Source organism: Grus americana, chromosome 6 (genome assembly GCF_028858705.1).
Source record: "Grus americana isolate bGruAme1 chromosome 6, bGruAme1.mat, whole genome shotgun sequence".
NCBI lineage: Eukaryota > Metazoa > Chordata > Aves > Gruiformes > Gruidae > Grus > Grus americana.
In genome coordinates, this window is record NC_072857.1 from 17498029 (window position 1) to 17512085 (window position 14057).

Consider the following 14057-nt stretch of genomic DNA (forward strand, 5'->3'; position numbering starts at 1 on the left):
ATCAAGGAACAAGGGCTTCTGTGTGTGTACTCCTAACACAGAGTGCCCCAGAGTATCACACACACACACACTGTGTACAGCGTCAAGACCACCCTCTGGAAATGCTTCATTGTTAAAGGGTCTTTTGGCTCAAGATCAAATGAAGTCTGGTATTGAGTTCCTCAGATGATACATGTTGTGGTCATCTAGAGTGGCTCAGCCCTGGACCATATTTTCAGGTTGTTCCTGCTGCATTGGTGTCAGTGGTATAGAGCTGATGATCTGGCCGTCCATTTCTTTGACTCATATACTTTGCAGATTTGCTTAAGAGGAAAGTTAAAGCAAGCCACAGTTAAAAGCAGCTTTGTTTTCTTGAGGTAACAGGTTTGCTCTGTACAAACAGTATCTCTTATCTAATAGCCCTAGAAAGGCATGTAGCGTCAAGCTGATACTGTCTTCATGCTAGGCTTATTTTTGCATTTCAGCCCTGAGATATGCAGGCAACCTGCCATCAGCTGTAAAACCACAAACCCCGATCTGTGATGGGGACTGATAAGAGAAAATATATGAAAACAGACTCCTTAGAGCTTGACTCCTTTCCAGGAGGCTCTGGACTGAGATCTGGCATTTGAAAGTGATTGTTCATGCATAAGAAGCAGCATTTTTCATGTTTCCTTTTTAAGGCTGCAGAAAGGCTAAAAGAAAAGTGAATGAGTCACAGGGAAATCAACATGATGTTATTAAGCTCCCATGATGACATTAACAAGTGCAACATCCAGTAGAACAATGGCTTTGACCTGCGCAGCCCCTGTGCTCCTGGGAGCCTTCTCCCCACTTCAAAATGAGAGGAAACATCATGTCAGTGGGTTGACATGATTCACAGGGACAGAAAACAGAACACAAAGCTGTCAGCTTCCACTCTGATGGGCTGTTTATCAGTACATCTTTCCTTTGCTTGCTTAGTCTGAATAGCCACTTACTGACCCTAAACTTTGGAGTCTTCAAGTTTTCTCAGACTTTCTGCTCCCAAATAATACTTTGCCTGTTGAATATAGGAATTAGGTAGCATCCCTTCAATGTAGGTACTTGCTTGCGATGCTGTTTGTTTTGTAACATTTCAAGACCAAAAGAAATCACCCTGGGTACCTGTAGTACCTGTGGTGGACACGGTGTAATGGTGTGCATGCTCCTGGCCCGGGGCACAACCATACCTGCCTGCTTCCTTCATGTTGTTTGTCAAACTCTGCTCTTCCTCGTAGGATTTCAGCCTAAAAACAGAACCGAGGTAATGAAAGAAGAACTCCTCTGGGTCTGTCTGAGTCTGAAAGTAGAAACAGCAGCTACTGCTGCCACTGATGTGTGAAATCTGCTGCCCAGAAGGAAGTCTTTGTAGCTGTTATTTAGCCTGTCTCCATCTCAAAACACCAGATTCCCCTGCAACTTGAGCTAAGAGGGTATTTCACCACCTGCTTGCAGAGCAAGGCCTGAGAAACACTCCCAAGCTGTTGTGCTGCTACGTCAGAGCAGGCAACACCACCCCCACACTCTCCCCTGCCTAATAAACATTATCAGTCCTTGCATTTCTTTCTGGGAGCAAGCCCCAGCCATGTGTTCGGAGCACATCTTCCACCCTTGTTGAACTCATGGCATTGACCTACCCCTATATTTTGCCTTTCCAAAGTCCTTGGGAGAAGCACCCAGCTGCAAAGCAATTTAAATGGATGGGGAGCCAACAAGTATGCTAAATGGCTTATCTGATTCTCTGGGGAATCCATCTGGAGCCAAGAGCTTTTCCCCATCTGCGTAACAGCGATTACACTGCCTTCTCACCCTCATCCTCCATAAACTCTCATAATCCCCTGCCCTTCTATCCAGACAAGGGCAGCGATTCTCTCTGGAGCAAAATGAGCTCGCCAAGGGAGAGCTTTGTCTTATCAGGAACGGACCAGCACCTGGTGTTCAGTTAAAGGGCCGCCACCCAAATGAAACCTCCAAACAGGGCTATTGCTCCCTCTTACCAGGTAAAGGAATGAAATAGAGTTTTGCTTTGAGGATGCTCTAGTTGCACAAAAATATTCTGAAGATTATTATGATCCTGTGACAGCTGCACCTACCTGGCACCATTCTGGACCATCTTTTCTGCATACCCTGAAAGCTTGAATTCTTCAGGCCACATGGCTATCTTGGGACCAGTGCAGAGGACTGACACCTTCTTGCCACCATGTAGTGCTTACAGGTGTTAAGGACATGTTCTTAACCTGCACTGCACTGGGGAGAAGCAGTTAGTGGCATCCTGGGCCATGTGGCTCCACTTGGTGGTTCTCTGTTGAATCTGTCCACTTGCAACAACTCCAAAGAAAGGAAAATGTAAGCAAGAGGACCCAGAGTTGAGGTGAGAAAATCAGAGTTGAGGATAGCACCAATCTACAGAGCCTGAAAGGGCTTTTCTCTTTGTGGAGCATTTGTGGGAATGGCTGGAGCTGTCCAGTGCCAGCTGCAGGCTGCTCTCCAGCAGACCATGAGCAATGAAGAAACCCAAGAAAGAGTCACGAGAAGAGAGCAAGCACGTACTGACACCTTCCCAGAACACTACCCCAGGCCCCTGATATTTCAGGCTTGTGGACTTCCGGAGCCACCTTTGGTGCCTTCATACTGAACAGTTCTTGATGGCTTCAAAGACCAGTTGAAGAGATTACTGGAAGAAAAATCTTTAGTACAGAGCAGCATGCAGCAAGGAATTCCACAGCTTGGCAGCTTATTGTGAACAAATATCTTCTGTTGTTTGTTTTATATTTGCCTTTTAATTTTGTATGATGCCCTCCAATTTTTCCACCTTTTGAGTAACTCCTCTTTTACTTGTCATGCTTGACCCAAATGGGTTGCAGAAGCTCTTTTTAATTAGTTTATATAGAATGATAATCTTTATTTGAACGTGGAAGGTGCAAATAAAGACAAGATCTGGACTGATTTCCTCCTGAAAAGCCCATGGTTGCCCAAACACATCTAATCACTTACCTTCATCTAGCCCATATTTTTCTTATTATAATGATTTTCTGTCTTCGACTGTATAAGACTTTATTTTTGTATCCTGGGGTAGCTAAATGAATTTGAAATGAATATGGATTTCCTGCTGATCTCATTTAGTTTTGGTCTTCACCCTAGAATTGAAAACATCAATGCCAGGGTGTGTTAGAGGTACACTTCTGGAAAGGCAATTATCCTATAAATGCTCAGCTGTAACTTATATAATAATTATTTCTTCAAGTGAAGTGCCTTTTGAAGTACTTTCCAAAAACTTACAATAGCCCTAACCCATAAGCGTTTTGGTGGGGCAGGGAGACCAAATTCTGCGCTCCATCTGAAACCATTCTGCAGAAACTGTGTCTGAAGTGCGCTGGCATTGGGTATAACTGGATCTCTCACATTAGGTGTTTGGAAATCTGTCCGCAAAGACATATGCCCTGCAATGTTTACTTTTCAAATATTACTTGGAAATTATATGATGGATGACTGATCCTTCCCTTTTTTTTTTTTTTTTTTTTTTTTTTTTTTTAATCCACTCTTGGCTGAGGGATTTCCTGGAACCCGAGACATGTCTCTGCTGAAAAAAATCACTCAACGTTTGTGAAGAACAAAAGAAAGCAGAAGGTTAATCTACGTGTCATGTAGTTTCACCTGAACCCCAGCAGTTTCAGGGTGTATGAGATCTACCAAGCATCTTGTCCAAGTCAAAAGCAGACTGCTTGTAAAACCTACACTAATTCTTGTGACGCCAGCTGTCTGCATTAGCTGGTTAAATAACTTCTCTCTAATACAGCTGTTAACTGAGGGGAGAAGAGCATGGGCTGAGAATCAGCAGATTGGGGGGTCAGTAATCTTTGGCCACTCAAGCAATCTTGGGAGAGTCCCTTCATTTCCCTGGAGCTCTTCCTTTCTCTCCTTGTCTGAGGCCTCTTCAGGTCAGGGATTTGTTATGCCTTGTTCTCTCACAGCACATGGCATAGGGAGCCCTCAACTGTCATTGGGGTCCATCCTAGGCACTGACTTAATTTGGAAATGGTAGTAGGCTGCAGCATTTGGATGAATGACATATTGGTGAAGAGCAGCCATCGGGGGACACTGGGCTACAGCATGAAGCTGAACAGCTGGAGCAAAGTAGAGAGTCTGGTGTTTTCAGAAAAGGCCTTTTAAAAGCCAGTATGTGCTTAGGGTTCAGAAAATAGTCACACAGGGGCAAATTCACCCTTCGCAAAACCCCGGCCCGGGGTCACATTGGAGGTAAGCGTGCTTCCCTTCTATCAGAGGGATTTGCAAGCAGAAAGAATTTTAACAAGGTCTCCAGACGTGACTAAAGACCCTGTTTGCTTTAGGTCAAACTCCCTCCACCCCAGAGCCCTGAGTATATCTCTTGTTCATAAAATATCACAAGCTCGGATATGAACCCCTTCAGCCTGGTTCACCTGTTAAAAGCTCATGAGAAATTGTATCCACAGCATTCCCGTCCCTGTAACACTGGCGTGTGATGAAAGCCAGCAAGCTGGTTCTCCTCGAACTATGGGAAAATGCTGTCTTTCAAGCCTCCCTTCATCTGAAGCATGCTGACTCCTTTCCAGGGCTGGCATTCGATACTGAGTTCACACATCTCAAAACACTGAAAAACTTTTTCAGAGGTTCTTTAAGAAATAAAATAATAACAATGATGATGATGATGGTAATAGTAATAATAATAACAATAATAATAGCCTTTGTGTCTGCTGCTGTACCCCCCACAGCTCCTTCTGTTGGGGAGAATCTTATTTCATGGGCTCAAACGGAGGAGTCACAACCAATTCAATTACTCAAGAGTAATATTCTCCGTAAAGAAGAGCCCCTGCCGCTGTTCCTTTGGAGGGTTCCCCTTTCCTGCTCCAAGCAGCTGTGTTGGTATTTAGACACAGGATACCAGCTCAGCCTCTACTTCCAGCACAACCTCGGCTCATATCCTGCAGGCTTTATAAGTCCCCAGATGGTCCATAATGCTTGTGTAGTAGTTAGCCAGCCAAACAGTGCTTGCTGCTTATCTGGTGTATAACTCTCTGGAATGTGTGTGGGGGGAGAATGAGAAAAAATGCCAGATCATCTTCCCACATAACATTTCCTTTCTTGTCCTCAGCCTCCCCTCTCTAAGCCCAGACAGAAACAAAACACCAGCTAGGGAATCGGCCACATTTGCGTCGCAATGGACTTGATCCTTGCATCTTTTCAGAAGCAGCCTGGTGTATTGTGGCTATGAACCTTTGATGCCAGGGCATTTATGCTGATCTCTGAGCGCGTGACAACCCATTTAGCTCTAGCTTAAATGACAGCACCAGATGGAAGTTAGCAACAAAGCATGTCCAAAGCTAGCCATTTTCAAAATAATGGAAAATCAGAGGATTCCTGCTAGCAGCAGCAGGAGGATAGAAATGCAACACGAGAGAAAGAAGTTATGGGGAAGGGTCCACCATACTGCTGACATTCAGAAAACTCTGTGAGGGTCTTTTGCTAGATTACCCTTCAGTCTCAGCTCTAGCTTGGCTCTTCCTTCACCATGTGAAGAGCCACACTGGTAGCTCCCAAGGTCCCTGGTTCAGTCCTAGAGATTGGCCAGCAGACACGTCCACAGTGAAGGAAATGTTTTGGGCAATGAATAAACCAGGGATACCTACAGTGAGTAAGAAGATAACTGAAGGTGTCTCCAGGGCCAGCTTACTCTGCTTCCCCAGCAGAGACCTGGGTTTGCCTGCTTGTTTGTGTTGTTCTTGGCTTAACCAGTATTGGCAGCATTTGGATGATCCCCATACTAACATTGTGGGCAAAAGAGACATTCATTTCTCTTGCCAGTGCTGATCTGTTCCGATATTCAGCTACCCTGGAGCAGAGACCAGGAGAACACACGGAGACACAGATGGAGGTTTTCATTTCAAATTCACAGCTTCAGAGATTCCGCTTTAATGCAGAAAGGGAATCTTCTGTTTAGTGTGAAAAACAAATTAGTAAATGTTGCTGTTGTTGCTCAGTTTTTTGTTTTCAGGAATAACTGCTGAATTTAGAAAGTGCTGGTCTTGAACGTCAGTTGTGGCTGGGCAAGTGGTGTGAGCAGCGTGGGCCTCTCAGGAGAAGGAGGACATTGTCAGAGACCCCAATTCTTTATATTTTGTTACACCCAAATAAAAGGAGGCAGGGTCAACACCTTTGCCCTGGGTTCCAGAAACACTGATACATTCCCAAGTAGGAACTCTGGATGCCAAAGAGCATGACATCAATTAATAAAAAGTACAAAGGCATTAAATAGAGGACAGCAGTGGCAAAAGAGAAGTTTTGTATTCTCTTGGTGTGATGGTGACAATGTATGCTGTGACACTCCGGCAGGTAGCCATCCCCAGCCTCATTACCGGGTATTAAATAAACAGATGGAAATATATTCAGACTTCTGTTTCTCAATGGGAGCTCCTAAGGTTCTTTCTAACTTTATCTTCTGTGATTAAGACCTTACATAAAAGGGATTACAAGGGTAAGGTGGAACTGCAGACGAGTCACAGAAAGATCATTGAAATATTTTTTCCCAATGTTTTCAAAGGACTTTAGGAGAACACTGACCTGATACAGAATGCTGAAACCCCCAGTTGCAGGTCAGCAAAGATATTCAGTCATCTAGCTCCCATTTCACTCAGTGCCAGAGTCTCTCTGCTACCCATGATGAATGATGGTATGATGGCCATCTTAACTTCCACTGCTAATTGTTCCCTGATGGCTGAATGAGCACATTGAAAGAGTTAATTCAAAATATATCCCATTGTCTCGATGTTTCCATCTTTTATTGCAACTTTTTCTTAGTGCCTGCTGAGTGTTTACATACAATCACTTCTCTTCCACATAACGTGACCCATCCCTAAGGCATCAGACAACTGAGCTGGCCAATGGGTGTTCTCTCCCAGCAACACAGCACTCACCTAAAAATACAAGGCTTGAACTAACATGCAGCAATCCTTTTGCCATGTTCTGCTTTCATGCTTTGAGGGTGGCATATTACTTCTCCATTTCTCCTGAAAAGATTCCACAGGATCTAAGCCTCCATCAGGAAAATGGGGCAGGGGGGGCGGGGGGAAGCAGGCAAAAAGCATGACATTGAAATTCAGATGCCAAGTTCAGTAGCATGAATAAAAATTTTCTTAAACTCTGAGGTCAGGAGGTCACCAGCTGGAAGCGGAAAATCGCCACCAGTAAATTGCTGTGGGTTGGAGTGATGAATGCTAGTTAGTACCAGTGAATTTCAGAAGAATCTCAGCTGTAGGGAGACAGGGCATCTTGGAACAAGGCTGAACAGTTCCCGACTGTGTTTTCTTTCTTCTTTTAGTCTGTCTTGTGCTCTTTCTGCTTCCACAGATTTCTCAGTTGAGGCAGCAAAAGATTAAACCCTTGTGGGAAAGTCTTGTGGCACATAATAGGGGTGAAAGCAGTGAGATTCCATAGGGATTGAGTGGTATTGTAAGAAAATTGCTCTCAGATCCTATGGATGTCAAGAGGGAGGGAAAGTGTCCCAGTACTTGACCTCTGCAAGGCTGACTGTAGCACAGAGGTGCATCCATTGCCCTAGTAAGCTAAGATCATTTCCATGTATGTCAAACTACAGCCCAGTCCTGCAGCAGTCACCCTGTACCATGTATGTTCGGCTTGTTTGAGCCCAAGCTATAGAAAGTCCGAGTTCAGAAGGTGCTGGGTTGATCTTTCTCTGCCAGTCCGCCTTTCTCTTGCAGGGTGATCAGAGGCACATTTTATCTGGGTTCCCTATCAGCTTACCATCATTCATCCATCCAGTGCTGTGTACATCAGCTTACAGCCTTGTGGGACGTAGTTGCTGCTTAGCCACCATCTAGAATAATGGGTTCTTACTCTGTTCATAGGACATAAAGCAGTGAAGCAATATGAATTAATGAGTATCTGTTTGAGTGAATAGAAGATGTGTCCAGATCACTTTGGCTAGTCGAAAATTCTAGGGTGGGGAAGGTTTCAGGTTGAAGAGGTTGGACCACACCACAGAATGCTCCAATGATGATACAATTCTCTACTTTATGGGACACTTGAATCTAAGCCCCTACTATTAAATTTGGTTTGAGGTTTCCATAACGGAAAGGGGCCAGTTTGCATTTCAGATGTCATTTGTGTAGGGGAAGCTGGACAAAAAGCAGAAAGTTGGCAGCAAAAAGTACCAGGCTCCTTTCTCCTTCCATCCACCCCTCTCCAACCTCTTTGGCTAACCCCCAAACCATGGCAGGAGCTGAACACTGCTTTTCATTGAGTGACATACCTGGCTCTAGAAGAACACACCCTTGTGGAATTGGCACCCGGGCAACATTTCCATTCCCTCTGCACAACACTTTTCTTTAATGCCTTCCAAACTAAAACAAAACCCGGAGGATTTGCTACCATGTTCTGCTCATTATATTGGTTTTATAAGGGTGTGGAGTTTTCTTGCATGATGTCGGGATGGATTTGTCCCTGAAACTTAAAATACAGCAAGAAAATATAATAGATGGGGAGCTTTTTCTTTTTCTCCATCGGGCTTTTTATGGTTTTGGTTTGGTTTTGAATATTTACTATTTCAACCCAAATCAATCCACAATCATTTCATGTCCTTTTTCAGGAATGTGTTCAGCCTTTAGAGTTAGAACATCAGTGGGGAAATCAGACATCCTGGACTCACTATGTGGAAAACACAAAGGATCATGGTAAACAAGACTGTCAGGGACCTCCAAAAGTCACCACAAAAAGTCACTCCAATGATCATTATACCTGTATCATTTCTAACCTCCTCTTCCAGCTTTTAGGGATTGTGATTCCACAAGTCCTGATGGACACATCTCCCCCTAGTCGCTAATGCTGTTTTCTTCAGTTTTAACCCATTGTCTCTCACGCTGTCTGCATTGACAGGTGAAACAGGTTGTTCCTTTTTCTTTGCAGCTTTGTGTGTGCACAAAGATATCTATCACAGATCCCTTCAGTTTCTTTTCTCTAGACTAAACAACCCTACTTCTTTCAATCTTTCTTTCTAAGTCAGGTCTTCAGTCATTCCTGTTATTTTCCAGCTGGTCTACATCTTTCCTGAAAAGCAGCAACCAAAACTGCACACAGTATTAAAAATTGAGTCCCTATTAATGGCAAGAAGAGTGGAAGATTTGCTTCATACATACAGGCAGTTCTCCTGCTTATCCATCACAATAAGGTGCTTGTCTCTTTCCCAGCACCATGATTGTGTTGAATTATGCCCAATACCCAACCTGCTCTAGGCAATCCTACTCCATCCTCTGGCAACTCAGCTGATCATTCTGCTTAAGGGCAACATCCTCCACGTTTCTTTATTGAAATGCATCTTATTTTCCCCCTACAAGCAGACCTGACTGAATCCCCTCTGAAGCCAATAGAAAGAATGCACTCTGTACTTACGTTACAATGTGTAATGAGGCTGTGATGCATCTCCTGTGTAAGCGTTCTGCACAGAATACATGCTACTTAGATTGCACCATTTACCAATTGGATATTAAAGGAGCATTTAAGAAAGCCATGTTCTTGACCAGGATACACCACTCTGCTGGTGCATGACACTTGATTCTGTTATCCTCCTCATGAAATTCTGAAGCCTGATCCAGCAGTAGGGACATTAAGAGTCCACAGGGATATAAGGAAATGGCTTTCAGGTCTTATGGACTGCAAGAGGGACTGAAATAGTCCCTTGAGCTAGTTGCAGGAATCTCTCTAGTAAATCCATGAAACGTGTGTCTCAAAGGACCTCTACTGAATTTTGAAAATAAACTCATAGTTCCACATAAGGACTCTGTTGACTTTGCCACTTCCCACACTGTGCAAAGGGCTTTGAGATCCCTGGGTAGGAAGTTGATGTGGGAAACCAAGAAGTTCTCTTATTCCTTCAGCTGGCTGAAGGCCTGGATTTCAGCTGAAAGGTTTTTATGGTACATGTACTGCATGGTACATTTGTTTTTCAGGGGTGGGGGAGGTTATTCCAAGCTCCTATATGAGTAGAAGACAGGAGTAGAAGCAAATTGAGGCAGATGGTTTGTTGCCCTAAGCTGGCATTCCTAGCAAACAGCTGTGTTTGCACAAAGCTTCAATAGACACACGGATGGGGAACAATATAACTGGAAAGGCGTCATGTCAATATTGCCACCTTCCAGCTCCTCCATGGGTTAAAGAGTCCAGCACGCTCCATTGCTCCTCCTCCTTCCCTCTCTTCCTAAAAGTCTTGTAATGTGTTTCACAGAAAGTACCTTTTCTCTTCCTTTTTGTGTAATATTAATCTTGGGGGGGGGAGGGAGGAGGGGTTGGGGGAAGGGACGTAGTGTTTTGAGGTTCATATTCCCCTTGCAGTTAATCTCTTTAACAAACCCCTTTAACAAATGAAAGGTCTGACAGGAGGCAGAGTCATTAAAATGAATTAAAATGCATCCAGGAGAGATTAGTAATGAAGCCACTCACCAGACAATGCCCCTTTTCTTCTCCGTGTGGACTGCTAGGAAATATCCCAGATTACAGAACAAAAGGGTTTACAGTTGAAAATGCTGATCCTTGAAAGATGCACCATGCTCTCTTCTCCTCTCCTCCACTCCTTGCACTACACAAGTACATCTGCAGCCAGGGGATCCAAGCGTAATCTCCTCAGGGGGAGGGTCAGAGGGATTGGGTTTAAGTACCACCGAGCCTGCAAACACTCACACACAATGAGGACATGTCAGCAGACAGTGATTGCAGGCCCAGTGATGCAGGATGGTGTCTACCATGCTGGTGTGGTGAGACAGCCAAACACATCCACTCCTACTGGGTACCAGAGCAGTTTCAACCAGTTCCAAGGGATAAAGCTGCAGAGTATCGCACAGGGGAGGGCCAGGATGGGGTCAGCAGTGATTGTTGCACACATGCAGCAGATGAGAATTTGAGGGGGAGCGGGGGGAAGATGCAGGCAGGGGAGGAACAAGAGCAGTCACCAGTGCCCTGGTGACAAGGGGGGAATAGACAATGGTAAGGAGAAATGCAGCTGTAGGGAGAGAAACTAACTGGATTTTGAAAGCAGGATTTCCTACTAGTTTCCTAAAAGTCCCTCCACCACTGCTGTATCTCAGTTCTGTCAGATCTCTACTGCTTTTCTTTCCAGTGGGAAAAGGGTGCCGAAGTTCCCCAAACTGCCACCCACCACATTTGCAGTTTCTGCACACCGAAGCAAAACAACTTTCTACTTTCTAAGGTGGTAAAAAAAATAATTTTGAAACACAGCAATAAAAATGTGGTTTGTTTTGACCAGTTGATTTTATTTCATAGAGCCTCAGTTTCCCAACTAGCCCACACATCTGCCTGGAAAATGGCAGCTTCTGTATCTCAGGTCAAGGTTATTGGTGAACAAAGATTCCCATCTGCAGCTGGAAACTCAGCGAAACTTCCAGGGAAATAAAAAAACGTAATAAGCTACTCCACTGACATGAATGAAACTCTGAGCTACGTCGGCTGAGACTATATCCCTAAGTTTGCTGATGACAGAAAAACAATGAGGTAGTGAATTGGTGAGGGACCCATTTCACTTGTGGTCTGCAGAGTTATTATATCAAAACATGTCTGGCAGAGTTTAATAGTGTCAGCATTTAATGTTCAGTATAATGTCATTCCTACAGACCAAGACGTACACTTCCCATAGGTAATTAATCTTTTACAAGTAATTTAGCCATCGTAAGCAAAAGTGGATGAAATGTATTAATGGGGGGAAAGGCTAGGGGCAAACCATGCATGGAGAAACATTTCTCTGCATTAGTCCCACAAAATTACAAGTGAGTTACAGCTGATAGATTTAGGACAGTTCCTGTTGAGTAATTGTATTCCATGAGGGTTTTCAATACAATGTGATATTCATTTTCACTTTATACAGTAGAGACAATAATGGCTACAGGTGCACAGGCTGTCTTGCTGGGAGGAATAAAACTGTGATTGTTTAACATCTGACTTTTTTCACACAGTTACAGCCTTTAGGTTTGAGATATATTTTGCACATATCTCAGACGTGAGTTGTTCCTTTTTTTTAATACTCCAAGAGTCTAGCTCTGAAAAATGCAGGCTCTAAAGACCCATTGTCAAATGAAACACACTTCCCTCGTTTGATTTGTTTTTTCCTCTCTTGCAATATCAGCTTTCACTACAGAAACACAGACAGCCCCATGTTTGGGTAGAGAAATGAAACTGCCAGCTCATGCAGGATGCACAGCTGCCAGGCTGAGCTTCAGAACCAAAATCCCAAAACAGGAACTTTTGGGTGCGCTTCTGAAAACCTGGACATCCCTGTAAATGTCTCTCCATTCTGCAGGACTTTATACCATTGCTTTTTGCTTTGGCATCTGATCACAGCTCCGCTGTGTCCTTCTGAGACTTTCCTCATCTCCAAACAAGAATAACAACAACAAACCCAACAAGCCAAGGAAAGAGAGAGCCTGAACTTTCTCCTGGAGAAGACAGTATGGCTATTCCTGGATTTTGCCTGCCAGCTGCCTTCTGTCTCCAAAATGAACTCTCCTTCCTTCTGCTCCCCAGAGACACACCGAGTCTGCTTATGACGTGACTGCAGCTAACCGCATCCACCTGCCAGGGTGACTCTGCTTCCTTACGAAGGACCCGCTATCCGAGCTGAAGGCGGGACAGGAGAGAAGGCCAGCGGTGTCCGGCAAAAACTTACTGTACAGTTTTCTCTCCACCAGAAAAGCTGTAGGTTCAATTTGATCAGGAAGTGATTTGGGGCTCTCTATTGTGAAAAACGTACATGATTTTATTATGTTTATACCCTATATTTTAGTTTATGGAGGAAACTGATTGCCCCTAAAATTGTGGTTTCCTACAAAGGAACACTCAATTACATCTTCCTTTATACTTTAGAAAATTAAAACATGGATTTAAACACTAACTTTTTCTTTTTTGCTGGGGAAAAAACTGTGGTAAAAATCAGGTTAAGAAGAGCTTCATTTTTTAAAACAAAAAAGTTGAACTGTTTTGGCAAAATGGATTTTTTTTCCCTCAAAAGAAAAATCCCTCTCAAGTTCTTTGATTTAGGGAAATACTGACTTTCAACAGATTTATCTTTTTTAAGTGTCTCCGGGTTAACTGCCTCTGGACTTTGCTCTTTTGCATCTCTCCAGGAAGAAAATAAATCCTGGTAGTTTTGCTTCTGGGCTTGTAGGGACCAGCAATAAAACTTTCCAAACCATCTTGGTGGCCTGGGAACCTAAGCCCTCCATCTCCTCCCTGGGCTGAGTACCCGGAGTGCCCCTTTGACCATTTTCCTTGTATTCTTGTAATTCTTGCTACACGATGCTCACAGCCGCTCTGTAAGAGCTGGCACTAGTGCTGATTTAATATAATTTTGCTCTCCATCATTGTCCCTTAAGGTGCAAGTTCCCATCACAATTTTCCCCATGGATGAAACAAAATGTCTTTGTGGTATGTAAGAAGAGGCATCCTCACGCTCCCGCCTGCACCGCAGTGAGATCCATGGTCCCACCAGCTGCCAAGTTTTCTCAAAGCTTTTAGGAATGTAACATCGTTGGTAGCTGTGCTCCTCTCGCAGATGGGAGGCAAATCAGGACTCAGGAAGTCCTGGGAATGGCACAGACAGACAGGCACACACACAGCCGTGCACGCACAGTCACAGAGCCGGGTAGCATAGGCTTCGCTTGTTTGGGAAACAAGGCTTAAAACAACCAGAAAAACCCATGCACCCAATGTAAATCATACAACAGCTTCCACTCATGCTAGGATTTCTGAACCCGTTTTTAGAGCATTATGCTTGGGTCCAACATTAGCTGAGGGTCTTGTTGCTCATCTGAAACCATTAAGCTGTTCCCCTTGTGAACTCTAATCAGCATCTGAACCCACGTATCCTGAACATAATGTGTCACCTTCCCCACTCTTGGGAAATGAAGTCCTCCAACGAGTGCTGCGGGGATGAAATATGGGTTGCAGATGTTGAACCAGGAAAGGGCACAGAAACAAGTTTGCGGAGCTGAAATACAACGTCC